The sequence below is a fragment of the Phlebotomus papatasi genome, chromosome 2 (genome assembly GCF_024763615.1).
Source record: "Phlebotomus papatasi isolate M1 chromosome 2, Ppap_2.1, whole genome shotgun sequence".
Classification (NCBI taxonomy): domain Eukaryota; kingdom Metazoa; phylum Arthropoda; class Insecta; order Diptera; family Psychodidae; genus Phlebotomus; species Phlebotomus papatasi.
Window position 1 is genome coordinate 72,350,598 of NC_077223.1, and position 20,247 is coordinate 72,370,844.

At 32.4% G+C, this 20,247-nt stretch overlaps 1 protein-coding gene across 2 annotated transcripts in view; it reads left to right on the forward strand.

The window, feature by feature from the left end:
- LOC129804291 (myocardin-related transcription factor A) overlaps positions 1 to 20,247 on the forward strand; it is a 59,095-nt gene that overhangs the window by 21,248 nt on the left and 17,600 nt on the right. The gene's annotated exons all lie outside the window — the stretch shown is intronic.

The window sequence follows — 20,247 nt, forward strand, 5'->3', positions numbered from 1 at the left end:
TCGGTTGAGTGAAAGAGAAATGTTCCCCTAAAGAGAGAATGAGTGAGAAGAAAGTGATATAGAAAATTTAGTATTAGGACGGACGGTGTAGTAAATATATTATTGTATTTAAAAATGTGTCTGCAATTTTCTGTGGCGTCCACAAGGTTTTCTTCTTTTCTTTTTTTGCATCATCCTCTTTCTTCTAATGTGTGCTGTTTTGTCAATGATGATGGCTGTGACGAGATGAAAATGTGATTTGTTATTCACGTTATAGACAAGTGAAATTTTTCCTCCCAATGCTCACTCCCGTCCCAAGTGGCCTGGGTTCATCATCCAAACGAAAATTTTGTATACAATTTTAAAACATATGTAATGTTTGAGAGGAATATGGGAGAGAGAGCAAGAGAAAAACCACATAAAACACACCACATTTCAATGGCATTCATTCTGCAATACAAAAAGTGAACATAGAAGTGATTCAATGAATAACCATCAGTGCTTTTCCTTCTTATTTTTCTTATCTTTCTCTCTTTTACGCCTCCTTCTTCATTTCTCAAAGTCTTGTAAAGTTTTCTTGTCGTAAACCGTGGCAATTTCCAACACACATCTTGCAATAATGTGTGTTTATTCCAAATTTTCTTCACCTATTTCACTGTCGATGTAGACGACGACGACGACGACGTCGCTTCAGTGGAAAATCTTTATTACATAACATGAAAATGTAGATGTTAGTATTATGAAGGCGGAATCGTTCAAAATGGAACCTTTCTCTTTAGTGCATGATTTACGAATGAGTTTTGGTTCACTTAGGACCTTCCACACTACCTTAAGGGCAATTGGTTTTTTGTACACAGAAAGAATATGTTTATAGAATTCAGATTTTTGATATTTTCCATCTTGCCTAACATTTGAAGAAATAGATTTTTTTTGTAAGGAAAGATTATGGATTAATTAAATATTGAGAAAAATGAGCCTTGTACAATATTGTTTACTTTGGGTGGAAAAATTTTAATTTAGGGCAAACGGAATACTTATTGGAACTTTAAGAACTTGTATCATGACCCATTGGTACTCTTTCTTAAAAGGGGTGGCAAAGCGTCCCAGGTTTTGCGAAATGCTCGAACTCGTGACTTAGATGCCATATCGCAAAAGTACTTTCGCATCATTTACCGTTTACCGGTTCTCAACCGATTTGAACCGATTCATAAATCACTCAAAAGATCCCCCAAAACAATTTTAAAAGTAATAGAATTAATTTTCTCATAAAAATTAATTATCGGTTATGAACCGGTTCATTTCCTGTTCAAAACCAATTGGAACTGATTTAGTTTTGTTGGAAATTCCAAGACCTTTCCAATGACCCCAAACATGACCTCATTCGCTTGATAAATGCGCTCTTTAGTGTCTTTTTAACCTTTGACCTTGAAAAACCGTTATTAGGAATGATTCAACGGGATTTTCGTATATAGACGAAATGTTCGCCTGGGTTATATCTAAAACATTCAAAAATGAAAAAAATCGCACGATGCGTTTTTGAGCAATCCCAAAAAAACATAGTTTTGGAGGGAAAGGGAAGGCCTGGGGGGGGGAAATGAGGGACATGTTAATGATCCTTGGGTCGACTTATGGGGAGGGGGGCCGAAGATCCCAAGTCTCTATCTCTAACCGTTTGGCCTCTAGAACTGTCGACAGACGGAGAAACAACGTGACGAAATTTCTCAGAAATCGTCTGAAACGTGAAGATTTGTTGAAGAAAGCGGTCTCCGGAGGGTGGAAGATGAAAATTGGGGGGGGGGTGAAAAAATCGAGGGATTATATATACTTATCTCTCCGTAGAGTTCGAGCAGTAAAAAGCAGATTAAAGAATAATAGTACTTGCATTATGTATATTAAATAAATTTCAATATTTTAACGAAGAAGTGTCCTTAGGGTGTCTACACATTGTTAGCAGTTTTCATCAAAAATTGCTCTTTTGAAGGAAATCGTCCGCACTGTTGCAGGTAGAAACGTCAAAATTCTGTCAAAAATGCGATTTTTGACGAAAATTGCTCCCAATGTGTAGAGGCCTTTAGACAAAATATTTTTGATAATCAGTAAATTCTTTTTGGTTAGTTAAACGAAAAATTTGAATTGCCTTGTATTTTCAGGGTAACATAACGCTCCAAAACCAGTTCTCTGCTCTAAAAAAAACTGTCGTTTCAATAAGAAAAGTTATCAAAATTATGTTTTTCCATAAAATCTGAAAAAAAAGTTTTGTCAAATTGGAATTTTTAACAAAGCGGCTAACACATTAAGTACACTGAGAGAAATCCGAAAAAGTTAAAATAACATTCCGGAAATGTTAATTTTACCCTGCAGTATTGATCCAAAATCGGTGTAAATATTACGCATTTTAGGTGTATTAGGAGTTAAAGTTACCCTTTTGCATGTTAATTTTACCCCTAAAAAGGTGTAAAATTAACATTAAAAAATGTTAATATATTTTTACACCTAAAGTGTTAAAGTTATGAGGAAAAAAAAATAATCGCACCCTCTTTTTTTTCTCAGTGTACTTATTTAAGTTCTTTTCTCATGACTTTATTTTTAAAGAGTTGCAAAACTTTCAATTACTTTAATAACACTTGAAGATGAGAGAAACGGCAGCGCATTGTGGCGAGTAGTGAAACTAATATGGTATGACTCAGCCTTAACACTAAGCACTTAATTAAGGTATTTGTTCAAGACCTTAATTAAGTAGTTGTTAATGACATGAAAAGTGTATATTACCCTAATATATATAAAACATGTAATTTTAATCCTTTATATTTTTTGTTTCTCAAGGAGAAACTCTTAAATACACTTAAGTACCTAATTAGCAAGTTCAACACGTTGTTGCCGCAAAACTTATGTTATCCGGCATCACACTTTTTTGCTGTGATAGCAACTGTTGCCGAACAAAATTAAAATAATGATTAGACTAAACTCCCATTAGTTTTTCACTAACTAAGCTGTTTCTCGGCTTGGCCCAGAGACGACTTAATCAAAAACTGATGGAAATGTAAGCCCAGAGATCACTTAGTCAAAAACTGATCGAAATGTAATAAAATCATTATTTTGATTATAAGTACGTTAAGCCGTCTTTCGGTTTAAGTCGTAAGTGTGTTTAGCACATTAGCTAAATGGATCAACTTCTCTGATCTCTTATATCAATCAAAATTTTTAGGAAAATTTTGATTTAGAATTTAATTATTGGTGGAAAATGATCCATCAGATTCTGAAGAATCAATTAAAATGGTTGCTTTTTAGAATTTTTAAACCTTCGGCAATTAGGTGAAATGTCTAATGTGAAGACCACTTTATACACTGAGAGTTTAGGATCAGGGATTACAGGTTTTTTGCATAAATTTTCCTTGACCCTTTACTAACTAAATATCTTTGAAGATCAGCATCTGCCTATTTGGGGCTCAAGTTAAGGACTAAATAGACCCAGGATGATCTTCGAGAATATTTAGCCCGAAAAGGGACAAGTAAAGAAAACTGTGGGCATGGTTATGCATAAATTTTCTTTACCTCATTCTTTACGACAAAATTTTACGGACTAAATATTCTCAAGGGTCATCCTGGATCTTTTTTTCGTTTAAAGTAACTTGTTGATGGATTTGACGTTAAATTTACATTATATGGGCTTTAATTTTCGTAATAATTCTACAATAGCATCGTTTTGAGTTCATCAATCACATCTTATGAGATTTGTGTTGATTTTCATCTGAAAAATTCTAATTCACGCATAACATCTCATTATGCTGTCACTTTGATAAGTGTACTTTGCAGAAAAGCTTTTTCGCATAGCATATTAATTGTTGGTGAGTGCTATTGAGTTAATGGTTCACCTGTTACTTCATTAATAAGTGTCTCAATTTGTCGAATTCCTCTCGCATGTCTCTAAAGCATATTTTTTTTGAAAGAGAATGGGATAAGGGGCAGATTTATAAATGTGATAACAAGAAAAGTTGAATGTTATGGCAACAATGAAGAAATAAAAAAAAAAAATAAGAAAGGATTTAGAAGAAGTGTTGATCGTCTTTTTATAAATTTTTGTACAAGACAACTGACTGAAAAATCACACCCGTATTTTATGGCTTGTTAATCCACTTTCTCATTCTGACATTTCTTCATCTCTGGCTCGTCGGATTTTTCCATCCTAATGGCTGTCAAGTAGTATTTGAGTAAGGGGTAGAAGCTCATTGATTTTACTTGTTGTACCTTTCCCAATATTATAGCAGAGTTTCAGTTTGGGCTGAATGAAAGCAAAAAAAAAAGTTCCCATCGATCATCTTGTCCTTCTTTGAGGGATTATTTGTGGGGCTGGGTGATTGTGTGGAGGTTAAAGAGCCAAATGACTCAATGGCAGAACCTTGTGGGTCACACAGACTGTGCGAGTGAGAGAGAGTGAGAGAGCACTGGGGAAAATTCAGTGGGGTGGGCTGATGATGATGGAAAATGTGGCACAGAAGGGCAAAATGTGCTGTACATAATAGCATAATTTCTAATAAGGGAGAAAACGGAGGTGAACGTGAGAGAATATATAGCGGGTATTAAGTCCTAAGGAGATGGAGATGAAGAAGAAAAGGCTGAATTATTAATTTTCCACTATCGATTAAATGGAAAAGGTATTTGCTTCTCTTCGTATATGACTTTATACTTCGTGAAAGAGATATTTCTAGCTATATGTGTGCGCGTTATTTGTGGCACTTGCCGAACGAAAATATGTTTTTTTTTTCGGCTATATGTGTATACATGTGGCACGTGAAAAGCCAACAACCATAAATATTGTCACTTGAACTAAATTGTGCTATTTTGCCTATAAGAATACGCCGAATTAGCATAATATCTAAACCAACAGTGGTAAATATATTTTCAGGTTGTAAATTAACAAAAATTAGTTTAGGTTTTTACTTTTATCAAAATGGATAAATCAAGACAATCGCTTTTGTAATTTTCACGAAACGTATTTTCCTTCTAGAGAAGATTAATTTGGGTAATAGACTTATTGGAATTTATGTGATTTTTTTTGTTGCCCTCAAACGTGACTCTTGCGTCAACTGGAACATTTTCCTTCTAATGGAATATCTGTGTATATAATACGATTCTCCCAATTAACTAAGGATTACAATTAGATCATTTCCAATGGTTTGGGTTCTTGCAAACTACGTAGGTCATTGCAATAAAATAAGAGGGTATTTAATGTATAAAATTTGCTTTTTGTTTATTTAAAAAAAATAAACTCTAGTGTTTACTCGAAGAATGTCCTGGAAGATATAATACACCATTTTAGAGATATGCTCCTAATTTCGTTAGTTTCCTAAAAGTGTCTTTAATAATTTCTGTTTTTTAATAATTTCCCCTTGATATTTAGTATTTCCATTGTTGAGGATATATTTCAAATTAATAATCACAACAGTCCATCTGTTTCTTGGATAACTTTAAAAACTGTTCATAACTGCCAAATTTTTATTTCAAAATAACTCTGTAAAGCTCAATTCAATTTTGAAGTTTATTTCATGCCTAAAGGATACAATGTTTCCTAAGTATAAGGCTATATATACGACTAAACTTACGAATTAAACTTATGTTGAAAAGCGTATTTTCTCAAATATCTGAAATACTTCACTGAGAGAAATCCGAAAAAGTTAAAATAACATTCCGGAAATGTTAATTTTACCTTGCAGTATTGATCCGAAATCGATGTAAATATTACCCTGTTTAGGTGTATTAGGGGTTAATGTTACTCTTTTTCTTGTTAATTTTACCCTTAAAAAGGTGTAAAATTAACATTGAAAAATGTTGATATATTTTTACACCTAAAAATGTTAAAGTTCTGAGAAAAAAAAAGTTAATCGCACCCTCTTTTTTTCTCAGTGTTGTTATACCTCATTTTCTCAGATAATAGGATGAAGAAATTGTAAATAAACTTGATTTTATGCAACAGGTTGAGGATAGTCAGTTGATTTATTAGATTTCTTGTCGCCTTTAAAAGTTTAGGTCTTAAAAAACTGAATCCGATACACGTATTAATAAAAAATCTGAAATAATGCGTATCGTTATCTAGTTGTCTGAATACATCAATATATTACTACTACTACATTTATCGTAAGTGCGGGTAACTGTCCTTTCTTTTGCTAATTTTACGTTATAAAAATACATATTTAAAGCGGAAGGAGTGGGGTGAATGGGTAAAATTATTTTTGTGAGAATTTTACGAACTTTAGTTCAATGTTAATTGTATTTATGTACAGAGAAATCGTCAATCAGAGCAAATGACACTTATATCATCCAGTTTTTTTTTCTCAGTGGAGATAGATTTCGAACAAAAATAAAATTATTTTTGTTCGAAATTTTATACCAATAGGACTTATTTTATAAAATTTTAATATGTTAAAAAAATCGAAAAAAAAGTTTGCATTTGGGATAAGGTGCAGGTGATTTTGCTTGCCTTGATGAAATTCCAAAAATGAATAATTTGTAATAAATAAAAGAAGGTCTCCACTGGCGTAGTCGCCATTTTGATTTGACGTTTTAGCCCGCAACCCATTTAGCAAAAGAAAGTAGAATAGGAATAACAAGCGAAAAAACCTCGGAATTTTCCAGTATCTTTCCTTGAAAAATTCCATAGGAATTTTCCATAGGATTCAAGGAAATTTCTATGGATTTATGGAGGATTTTTTCTGTGGAATACTTCCATGGAAATGTTTGTGGATTTATGTGGATTTTTCCACCTAAAATGGAAGAAAAATTAAGTTCTCACATGCACTTCATGCTTTTACTTCTGATTATTAAAGAAATACCAAAGATTACGAGGATTTTAATATGTTTTACAAAACCAGCAAAAACGAATTAGAATTTTAGATAATAAAAAAATTATTTTATAAAAAAAATAATTTTTCCTAAAATATATATTAAATGACATAAAACTGTCTTATTTTAGGTTGGCGACCTATTTAATGTAATCACCTCAATTTTTCGACATTTAATTTTTCCATACGTTTTTGCATAAATTTTTCCTATGTTTCTCAATAAACGTGACTTCGCAATATATTTTAAAAACTGGCCACTTTCCCATAGTTTTTAAAATATGGTTGCGATGAGTCACATATATATTGTAAAACATATAAAATTTAGTCATTACGAAGCTTCCAATGGTGTCAAGCATGGGCACTTTACCTTAATTATATTATAATTATCGCAGGAGTCACTAAAAATGTTTGCGGAAGGTTTGGAAATAAATTATCGGGAAAAAAGTGGAAAAAACCATGGAAAACCCTATGGAAAAATAGTGGAAATTTCCATACGATTTCTCCAGCTTATCCCGCGGACGTTGCACGTGTGAGTTTCCATATAAATGTTTCGCGCAACTCCGCGGAATTCAATGCTAGAATTCCAGTAGATCGTACTTGAAATTCTATGGAGAGCTATGATTCCAATGGAAATTCCGACCCCAAATTACATGGAAAACTTCCTGGAATTTTAGCATCAAATTCCGTGGATTATTGCAATTTGAACGCTAGTTTTCCACTGGAATTTTCGCGGAATTTTGCTATGGGGAAATTTGAATAACTGTCAAAATCTGAAACTCACCCGATTGGGCTGAAATTTCAGTATGTTTTAGCTGATGTCAAGATCTTTTCACATACGTGTCTACGTTCCGCTCTAGGTCAAACAATTACCTAGATAGAGAGGCTCTAAATTCTAAAATTTGAAATAATCTTATTTTTATTCTTCATATTTTGAGTATCTGGAGCTTGAACGAAATGTCCTAATAATCAGTAAAAATTCTTTGAAATGAAAGATTATATTTTTCTTGGTTAATTTACTATCATTCGTTCTTTATGATTGTTGTTAGAAACAAAATAAATTTTTGATGTTTGGTTTAGATTTTATATGCCCAACGCACAATAAATTTTGTTTGTAAACATGTTTTCAAAATTTCATATGAGAGAGAGAGCGAGATGACTAGATCTCGATTTCATTCACTCTCATTAAAATGTCAAAAAATATGTTTACAAAACAAAAGTTATTGTGCGTCGAGCATAATATACTTAATTAGCAGTCATTTTTATCAACAAAAGTACAGGATATATCTTGTAGTCAATTTAAGATTTAATAATATGAAGAAACTATAATGAACAACTTAGAATATCTTTTGTTTTGTAAATAATGTTTTTCACATTTCAATGAGAGCGAGTGAGATGAAGATCTAGATATCTTGCTCACTCCTATACGCAGATTCAGGAACATATTTACAAACAAAAGTTATTATACGTTGGGCATTATGCCCAATTTATCTTGTTTACTTATCATTAATTAAACAAACAGAACAGTGTCTTTTAGTCTTTTTTCAGACTTTGCTATGTTTTTGTTGTTTTTGAGAGCATTGTTATTACAGTCACCCTTCAAAACGTGTTACTACAATAGTTTTTAGTGCCGACAAATGTACACAACTCAAACCCACTAAAGATTTTATTAATCAAATGGGTTTGAGTATAATCTTTGTCATAAAGTATATAATTTTGGCTAGATCTCAAACTACCCACTTACGTTAATCATTATGTGCGATATTGACATATATATAAAAGTTTAACTAAAAAAATCCCATTCATTTTGCGAAAATGTGATATTACTTTGAATTTGACATACTTGAAAAGATTTACGAGATATAGAACATATAAAAGATATCTTGAATTCCCTAATTTTATTACCTGAAAAACATTATGCGTGCATAGAAAATGGTGTTATTTCAAATATGAGATATATGAATTTTATTGCAATTTAGAGGAATGGCACTAGCATAAGTTATGGGTTACATGGGAAATTACAAATGATTTCAGTCAATTAGATGTTTAAGAGTTGGTAGAAATGTTTGCCCTTTGTATTATTCTTGGTCAAATGGTACAAAATTCTTGTTCAGGATTTATTTTAGTTAGTATATAAAATTGGTACACAAATTATTGAAACGGTTTTGTTATAATTCTTCCTCACTTAATGATTTTGTTCCTATTTTTAACGATCTTTAGTTTTATTTTGGCCATGTAGCAGGAAAATATTAGAGATATGTTAAAAGAAAATTAGAAAGAGTTTTTTTCGGACTGAAAGTCATTAGTGTTTGACTTCCGAAGGATATTTTTGAATTTTTGCTACAAAGCCTACAAAGATATTTTTTGTGGGAAAGGGAACAAATATTAAGAGAAAATTCTTCAGGGACACTTGCAAAAAAAAAAAAAAACAAAATAAGAAAAGAAAAGAGTTGACTTATTTTTGATCTTTTGTAAGCTTAAGGGTGGGGAGTTGAGAGGCTTAGAGGATGACAAGGAAATGTTGGTTAAAAGAAAGTTGGGGATTTTCCATATTGAGCTTTTGACACTGAAAATGTCACGAAAAGTGATGCAACAATTGCAGAACTTTTCTCTCTTGTTTTTATTTTTAAGAGAAAGGAAGGGAAGGGGGTAGGGTGGTATGTCTGTGACCACGAAAATGCGAGACAGACTTGTCACAATATTTTCTACTTCACTCACTGAAGACATGAATTTTCTTCTGTACGTAGAGAGGAAGAAAATGATAAAATTTATTGTTTGTACAGAGATTTTTCCATAAAGTCCATTCAATATCTCTGCTTTGTTTTTTTCTGCATTTTTTTTTTTATTCTTTTGATAAAAGGATGACAATCAAATTGTATGAGCCAAAGACAGCCATATGAGTTTCCTGTTCCAGTAAACGTGAAAGTGGAAGAGAATTGAAAATCTTTTGAATACAGAAGATTCATTTTTTGTTCTATCCTCTCAGGAGAATGCAACAAAAGCTTTTCATGGCATTTGGGAAAGCTAGCAAAAGAGAAGATTGAATTGAAAAGCACGAAAATTTCATTCAAAAAAAAATCTTATTGACTTGAATGGTATTTTTCCACAATGACAATTTTCAAAGTAGAAAATCAATTGTTTTATTGAGTTAATAAAGTCCTTAACTTTACATGAGAATGGGAAAGGAGGTAATATTTATTAGGGGGGAAGCTTATATTTATTTTTTTCTGCTTATGTTTATATTGTTTTGATGGCAAAGGAAATTAATTTTATTTCCTCATTAACAGGAAAATTTTCCAAAAATAAATCTTATTATAAATATGTAAAAGAGTTTGAATAAGTTTTAATGAACTTCGTAGTTGGTTTTAGGAAAAGTAGAACGTTGCTGGAACTATTACTGTAAAACTATAAGTTTTCCAAGTGAAGTTTAATTACTCATTTATAGGACGTTTGTAGACTAGATTGGCGATAATATGGCTTTTAGCTATATCAAGCACACGAACCCTTTGAATATATTGACATAATTAACTGCATTCTGAAAAATTACTTTTTAATGACCATTTTAGTGGTAAGTGGTTTGAAATATCGACTCATAGAGTAAATTCAAAGAATTTCTTATAATAAAATCTATAGAGTTTGTTAGGTCAAGAAAAAAATAGCTGAGAATTACAATATTTTTCTGTTAATACGTATTTTGGAATTTAATGTAATGCTTTAGATTTTTATGGGCTTTATTATATTTTGCCCCTTCGAACATTTATGCCTTCGAATAATGTTTTTTTTTTTAAATTTTTCCTAAGAGACTTACACATGATTATCACATAAGTAGCAATAAATTGATAATAAGCTAACTAATATTTAATAGAAATGCGTAAGTCTCTTAGGAAAACTTAAAGAAAATTCACATTACTCGAAGGCATGAACGTTCGAAGGGAGAGTACTTTCCCTAGTAGGTTATAGCTGCACTTCATTTCAAAATAAAAATTTCATTTCAAATGAAAAACATCATAAAATGGTTTACCTTATAGTAAGGGTGTTCTGTAACACCCTAACAAAGCCAATGAATTTTATAAAACAACTCGGTTACTTTTTGACAAGACGGACTGCATTTGTAAAATATCACTAAGCTGCTTAGATATTTTCTATATTGAAACACATAGGGTAAGGGCTCATAATTTTGACTAGTCTGCTTATAAGCATCGATGTTCCAAGTTTGAAGTGCGATATTTTCAATACTAATTTACTTTTTTTGTTACTCTCTTTTCAGAAGGGTTGTTTAGAAACTTGGCACGGGTTTATTATTTTTGTTTTTACTCAAATTAGTCTTAATACGTTTAAAAATGAATTGATATGTAGAGGTGAATTTGACTCTTATTTTGGACAACTTGGCTGTAAATATGGACAGCTAATCCGCCTTAACAGGATGCCCATTCTTCTTCATTTTATGAAACAATCTTACCAAGTCCTCTTCCTGTTCATGTAAGGGAAACGCAGAATGTCACAAGAAGCCCGGAAACTTTCCATATCATTCATTAAAGTGAGTTGACTTCGATACTCCAAGTACGTATGGATTGGCTCATTCCCTGGCCTTTCCAGGAGCCTTTCAAGGCATTTCTTGCTACATCTCTTTCGTAGAGATAATGCTCCTTTGTTTCTCCAGACATTTATACAACTTGGTTATCACAAAAGCTAAAACTTCACGAAATTTCGTGAGAAAACACCTGTCCAAAATTTAACGGATTTAGTGTTAAAATCTTTCAAAAAGAACAAATATTTTGATAGAATTCATTATTCATCAAATATTGGAATAAAAATCCATCATTGTAATCAATTTATTTTTAGTGTCCAATGTTATCCTCAAAGTGTCCAAAATAAGAAACTGGACAAAATTATGAGCCTTTCCCCTACAAGGTGTGTTCAAAAAGTAAGGTGAATTTTAATTTTTCTTGAAAAATATTTAATTATTCATCAAAATTTATTTTGTTCCATTCAAAATCCGCCTTAGTTATAATATACTTGTAATTGAGCTTTTATGTATCCTCGAAAACCTTCTTATGTGCGCTTTTTGATATGGCTTTGAACTTCTCCGGCGATATAGTCTTTATCTCCTTAATCGTACCAAAACGTCATCTTTTCCTAGGTCTGTTCAGTAGGAATAAGTAAATTTCCTGGAGGGCAATTTCGGTAAAAACGATTATAAAGGCATAATTACGGTGCAGTTTTGACCAAAAAAAAACATGAATAAATAAGGGTCTGTGAACGAACTTTTGTAGCAAACGTCGCTGCCACACGTTTCGTGCCCAAAACATCCATAAAGAATTACATCAAATGAGCCAACCGATATATTATTAACCTCAAAAACTTCTTTAATAGTTTATCAATAGTTTTGCTTAATAATTTACCTTAATTTTTCAACATTTTTATCGGTTTTTGATGTCCAGAGCCGAGCATCGTCATTAACAATTTCTAAGCCGTTTGTGAAGAGCCTAGGATGAATCGAATGATGCTACTAGGGGAAAGTGCCCATGCTTTACACGGTCCCAAGCTTTACAATGATTATTTTTTTTTTGTAAATTTTTCAACAAATGTGGTTCATCTTTTCTATATTTTAAAAACTAGGGAAAAGTGTCTTGTTTTTGAAATCAATTGCGGAGTCGTATTTATTCAGAAATATAGGAAAAATGTAGTCATTGAAAAGCTTGGGACCGAGCAAAGCATGGGCATTTTCCCCTACCCCATTTAATGCTACCTTGAATAAAAGGGTATTTTTTCAATATTATGATATTTTCGAATTATGAAATATATGCTACAATACTATTGTATATTTAATAATTCGAAAATATCGTTATATTGAAAAAATATCCTTTTTTTATCCGCGACCCCAATAGGGATAAGCGGTTGAAAATGAATGAATGAATCCTTTTATTCAAGGTAACATCAAATGGGATAAAGTGGCATCATTTGGGGTATCTACCCTATAACACTTTAAATTTTAATTTTATTTTTGCTCAAAATAGACTCCCCAAATGCTATAGTTGACATTTTATGTGCGTTTTAGCGTTTATTTTTATTTTTTTTCACACAAATTTTAATGCAGATTCTTTGATCCATTTTTTTTCATTATCAAAGAATCACCAAAAACTCTAAAACAGGTCTAACGTTTTTATCTGTAAAAACCAAACTGAAAATGTGAAATGGCTGAGCATGTCAATATAGGTTGGGGATATGGGTACAAACATAGCTAAAAAGAAAATTCGAGAATCAAAGGCATGTAGCCAGCCATCAAATTTTGAAAATTCACCTTACTTTTTGAACATACCTCGTAGAATCTCCCTTTTTTCGAATCTGTCACCCATCAGGACATTAATCGGTAAGAGATATCGTTTTCTGGTCTTCGGTGGCTCCCCTATAAATCAAGACGTTTTTTTTCCTATTTTTCCTCACTCACCTCCGTCCAATCTAAAACCATGTTTTCCGGATTATTTCAAAAACGGATCCTACGTTTCCTTTTATTTCCGAATATGTGTTGGAGGTATCCGAGGCGAGCATTTCGTCCATATCTATTGTCGAAAAAATTTTCGACAGTTTAAATCGACAGTAAATCACCATGAACACAAAACTTATGTAAAATAGAGGAAGGCTTTCAGGCTTCGATACGATGCGTTCGATATGAAAGTTTAGCCTATAAGGACGTGAAGCTTTTCCCAGAGTGAAATTCTATGACAACAACTTTGCTTGCTCCAAAAATTCTATTTCATTTTTTTAGGATAATAGGCGAAGGGTTTCAGGTTTCGCACATAGTCTGGCTTCCATTTTTTAGGAAATGTGTGACTGAAGACTATAGCTATTAAAATATATTTCCATTAGGTCAGATTCATTAAAAGAATATGATAATGAAGTGTTTCAAGCCAGGGCGTGTGCGAAGCCTGAAAACATTCCCTTATATAAATCACGACGAGCGCTATCTCGCGAATTCGAGCACTCCGCAAAGCTGGGACGCATTGCCATGCTTTTTATTTAATTACTCAATCTAGCTCTAGTTTTGGATTAAAAAAATAATAATCATGAAAGGTACTTAATAATAATTTTTTTTGGGTACCCTGCGTATTCGACCATACACAAAACAAATCCTATCAGTTTTACTAAATCAATTTTCCTATTATCTCTATTATTGCGGAAAAATAAAAATTAGTATATAAACATGGAGATAAAAGCATTAGCTGTTGATATGTGTTTTTGTACGATAAGGTTTAGTGATATTGACTTTCCACCTAAAAACTCTTTGACTTTGACACAAACTTGGAGCGCAGTGTTTGTTGGAAAGTTTTACCCTTCATGTGGAAAATTGAGGTGAGACTATATGGGAGAGGAAAATTCCAAATATCTCAGTGAAGTTAACCAACAGACGATTTTTCGATGGTCTGAGGATGAGAGTTGGTGAGACACTGTATATAGTAAATTGTGACGCTGAGACGATGATGATAAATATGCAAATGATTTCGTGTATGTGTCACCTACACGAAAAGTTAAATATAGTTGGAATGATTAAAAAAAAAGGGCAATTAATTGCCTGTTTTTAATATGTGTCGCAATCTATATGGCTCAGTCTCTGAAAATTCAATTGAAATTCCTTTTGATAGGATTCATAGGGGAAATTCGGAGTTTAACCGAGTGAAAAAGCCAAAAATTGCTTCAAAATTGTATTTGTGCATTACATCAAAGTCATTTGAGTTATGTGTATGCTCTCTTATACTACCATATACCATATATTTTTTGGCAAATTGCATTAATGGTGAACTTTCATACAGTGATAGAGAAAGAGAGGATTTTCTCAAATATATTTTCACCAATTGGTTGTGTATATTGCATAAAACGGAAAGTATAACGCCTAAGTCTGATTGCTCTATTTCTCTCGATATTTTTAGAATCTATAAACATCTTCTTCTATCTCATTTTCACTCTTCTGCATACACTCTTCCTCACTCACTCATTTAGCGAAATAAATGTAGCATTGTATTATCGCATTGAAAAATTTGTTGTGTAAAGTTCTTTGGTTTTTTTTTCTACGAGAAATGTATTTGTGAATAATACTGAGCATATTCTGTTGACGAAGTTTTCTCTGCATTCTTGACAATTTTCTATTTTACAATAAGTCACAATTTATGATTGAACCATGTCACTTTTTTTTTGCAAAAGAGCATGATTTTGATTTAATGTTTTAATGATTAATGAATTTACTGTCTCAATTTTAGAACTGAAATACATTTACCTCAAGACAGAGGGTGTAAATCCCACTTCATGTTTCTTGCTAAAAAGGAAAATTTTGTAAGAAAGTGCAAGACTTTATATACAAAACTTTGCTGTATCACTTCAGTCCACTAGAATTTTGAATATTTTGAATAAATTGACGGTGAAAAAAGAACGAAAAAGTCACAGTGAATATTTATTACCAAAAGATAAGACGGGAGTTGTTTATTTTTGTGTTTTGCTTAAAATAAATAAAATATTGTCGAAATGTGTCTTTTTTAATAAATTACTGATCATGTGTTATCATTTTGAGATATTTCTCAGCAAAATTATCTAAATGATTCACAAAATTTCAAGTTCAAAGCTGACATAATTCTATAAATGTGTAAGTTCGAAATAAGAAGTTGCAACGTACAACATTTCTTACTCAAGTTTATTTAGATAGTACTATTGAAATGTACACATTGTGCACGAGATAGACATAAAAGCTAAGTTTAGTATAACGAGTTTGAATTAGAAAGCTTTTAATTTAGAAAAATAAATGATTACAATTTTATTCTGAGATTAATCTTTTTAATTAATCTGTTTTTATTGGATGAAATTATAAAGTTTTGAATATGTGTGAGGCTAATAACCTTCACACTCATCTGACCGGATAACCATTAGGGTCTTGACAGACCTGATGATTAGCCGAGAGACGGCTTAGCGTAATTACAGTGCCCGCTCTCTAATCCGGATCGGCGTAATCCGGACGAGTTATCGACGGTTACATTTAAAATAATTTTAAGGTTATGTATGCATGTGTGTTCAGCAATGAAAATGAATTATCCTGTGATTATTTTGTTTAATAAATCAAGTATAATAGCATAGAATTCTCTAATTATGTTTTTTTAAGCTTCTTTAAAACTTTTATTCTATTTCTACAAAAAAAAAACCTTGTATTATATTTTCGAGACGTTGAACAAATTCAAAAAAATCCATCCGGATTACGAAGCGGATATCTGTTATTTTGTCTCCCAATCATCCGGATTACAAAGCGGGCACTGTATATTAGAAATAACAATCAAACTACATATCCATCATTTTCCAATAAGTCGTCTCTCGGCTTATGTCATAAGTGTATCTAGGGCATTAGGATCTTTAAATTTTCTTTGGAATGTCGACTTGAGGTTTTCAGGAAAAAGATCAGGAGAAAAATTCTAACTCACCTTCGCAATTTTTAAATTATTGCTATTGGCGCGCTTTTATTGAAAATGAAATTTGAAAATTGTAATGAAATTATGATTTTGTTATAGCTGGAGATTTTCTTATTATCAAAACTACGAAATTCCATTCTGGATTATCTGATCCGAGATATATGCGACTAATGTCCTTAAATTGACCGTAACTTATCTTTCGTTCTAATATACATTTTGGTCTAAACTAGAACTAGAACTTTACAATCCAAATCCATTCTCAAAATCTCCATAATTCAAGTTAATCAATTATTCAGTTTTTAAGTCTTTCGTCTCCTTTGGGACTCTGGGTACCCATGGAAAAAAAATTTTTTTTGGACCATTTAGAATCGACAAAAATCCGATTCTTCTGGATGATTACAAACTATAAGGATGTCCAAATGTAGGATATTTTTTGCAGGATCCTAATTAACTCCTGAGCTAAGATATTTTTGGACAAAATCGTAAATTTTCGATTTTCTGCTTCCTTGCAGATATTGTGACTTTTTTGATATTTCTAGACCAGAATAAGGAAAAACCTCTCGGGGTCAATAAGTCTGATAACTAACAATTACAGATTGCATAAATTTGAAAAATATTTTTTTCTTAAATTAAAAAAAAAATTATTCAAATTTTTGGGTATGCTCGTCCCCAAAAATCTAGACGTCAAATGTAACGTTCCCCGCCAATGCTCGCCATTTTCTTTTTGACACCAAACCTTGTCTTCTTCTTCTTCTTCTTCTTCTTCTATTTTATGTAAGGCTGTCGGACTCACTCTGGTCCATGTAGCCAAGAAACCAAACCTTGTAACAAAATTCCAAGCGGGAGCGACATTTTTGCCAATATGGCCGATGATTTTGACATTTGGGAAAACTAAAAGAAAATTCGCATTATTCGAAGTCATGAACGTTCGAAGGGAGAGTATTTTCCCCTACATATTTATGAAGCAATAAGCATGTTTATTTTCATTATCTAACATGAGAAAGCCCATCCTGACAAAGACTTCTAAGCCAACGGTACCAATCACTGTTTAGCTGGGGTGGTAACTCTGAAGGGTGCTATAACGGTGACTAACCTCAAGTTACGATATCGGTATAGTTCCGCTAGATGGGGTTGTGAGTGCTCGATGAGTTATTCCGAAAGCACAATCGAATCGGTCTTCACCAGTGAAGCGAGGAGGACGCCAGATTTGTGGCTCTGGAATGGGCAATGGGGCTCACTCCCAGGAACAAGCGATGAACAGTGCTCCAACATGTTCTGATGTAGGCCTGTAGCAATTCTTGCTACATGATAATTGCAATTATCAAGGAATTATGCTATGGGAGAAATCTTTCAGGCTTTACACATATTCTGACTTCGAAGTCTTCATATTTTTCTCATATTTCTTTAATAAATCTGACTTTTTTTTTCACGAAATGTGTGACTTAAGATTAGCTGTGTTGCCACTATAGGTCAGATTCATTAAAAGAAGATGGGAAAAACATGAAGGATTCGAAAGACTTCACTTGTATTTTCAAATAGCTAATACCCAAGAGATATTAAAGGAACATAGTATGAATATGGTCCATACTCTTTAGCAAATCAGTCTTGAAAAAAAAACCTGGAAGTCGATATCTCTTACCATTACAGCCATACCATACAGAACAGTAACAAGTTGAAAAACAAGACGATTATATAACTGCTCTCCATTAAGTTCGAGCAGTAAAAGATTTCAGCTGCGTGAAACTACTCCACCCTTACCTAAATATCAAATTTATTAAATTGAATTAAAACTAATCAATCGTCAGTCAGGAATTACGTAAAAGCTGCTAACGAAGAAGTTGGAATTTTAGTTTAAAAAAGTTTATATTACCGTAAAGTTTTGTATTCATATTAATTTTATTTTTTATAAGATTTAAATCTCTGCACAAATAAATTAGTTATGAGAACCATTTCATAGGGATCTGGCAACCATTTCAATGGTATCAAGACTAATATATTGCAAGGTTTTAGATTTGTAGAATCAATGTTCAATAGATTTTCCAAATAATTTTGCTTTCTTACTCATTTGATTCCAGTTCACAGGAATAAATAAGCTTACTTTAACAATTAATTTTGATTGTCATAATCATTGAAGTTGTGGAAACTAATCTTTTCAAAGAATGTAGGAACAAAGCCAGTCTCTAAATTCCTGTTTTTTTTAATGAAATGAAGATAATCAACTTAGAGCTTTATATTTTGTCTTAAGTTGGCTAAGATAATATTTGTCTAGATGGAATTGCCCAATTTCCACTGAAGATATAGTTAGTCCTTTGGGGCATATCGCAAGGAATTTTCACATGCTTTCAGAGCAAGAGGAAAGTGAGAAAATAGAGGAGGTGGAAAAGTCGTGAAAAAAAAATAAAAGTATATTAGGAAGACACCAAAAGTGAGGCTGTGAATAACACAAGTGTTATAAATTGTAGGTGGAAGTTGGAGTTGGATGATAGAAAAAAGCTGGTGCTTTTTTTCTGCCTCATCCAATGTTGTGTTGTCGTGTGTATAGTTTTTCACATTATATCTATAAAATTTTCCCTATATGCGTGATGTTAGAAGAAAACATGCAGAAAAGTCTGGGCGCCCAAGAGTGTGTGACGCGTGTGGAGGTGTTCTTCTCTTGTCTTCTCTCTATAGTTTTTTTTTTGTTGTTTTGAGAGAAAAGAAGAAGGAAGACATAGAGACCAAGAGATGAGAAACTTGGCAGAGATTTGAATTGGTGGAAACCTATTTTCATGCCTATATGCTAGTGGGTAAAAATATTGTTTACCAATCGTGAGGAATTTTGTTTTGCCCCCAAAAAGATAGAAATTGCTCGGCAGCCAGTTTTGGCTCACGCACATTTTGGACTCTTTTTTTACTGTGCTTGAACTTTTCCGAGTATTTTTTTTTTTGGCTATTATTGCTGATGGATTGGTTTGGCGATGGGTGGTGGAGAATGTAGAATGTATGGAAAAGGAGTGTGAGGTGGGAAAAGTGATGAGAGGAAATTTTTTCATGTCTTTTTGATATGACTCAAGAGTGACGTCAGAGTTAATGAAAATGTGCGGAGTTATTCGGAATATTTGCCTAGCGATGTTTTAGAAGAGATCTCATTTGCTAAATTGAAGAATATGGAAAAATATGCAACTGTACGTTAATAATTTAAACTTTTGTAGAAGAAGATAGCATTTATTTTGTAAGATATGAAATAACTGACCTCATTTTCTTTTTGCATTTTGGGGTTATTTTGGAATGTGAGGTTATGTGAGGCCTAGCTCCAAAATTTCGAGGATATTTTGATTAATGGAAAAAATCCGAAATTTCCTGTTCAAGTTGTTTTTTTTGTGTTAGTAGGAGAAAGTGCTCTCCCTTCGAACGTTCATGCCTTCGTTTGTGATTTTTTTTTTTAAATTATTTCTTAAGAGACTTACACATGATTATCACATAATTATCAATAATTGATAAAGGTAACCTATATTTAAATGCGTAGGGTAAAATGAGGTAATTTGGAGCCATTTACAATTTGGGACACTTGAGATTTTCTCATTGTTTCAGATGAGCAAAGAGAAAACAAAGACCGTAAAATAGAAGAAAAAGACGTTTAAGAAGGAAAAGAACAGATGTCTTCCTTTTCAATCTCTAAAACACTGAGAAAATCTCAAATGTCCCAAATTATAAATGGTTCCAAATTACCCCATTTTACCCTAAGATCGTTTTCAGACTAGAGGTTTAGCCCAGTTCCGGAGGGTCTCAAAATCTTAAACAGCAACCGATTTTATTGATTTTTCAAAATGTAATAGGTCATTTGCTCTTAGTAATCCAATCCTAAGTCAAAATTTTCCAAAAAATCTTGACTGATAAGATATTAGAGAAGTTAAGCCATATGGCTAAGCCTTAGGTCTGAAGCCCGTATAAGTCTCTTAGAAAAATAAAAAAAAAATCGCATTATTCGAAAGCATGAACGTTCGAAGGGAAGG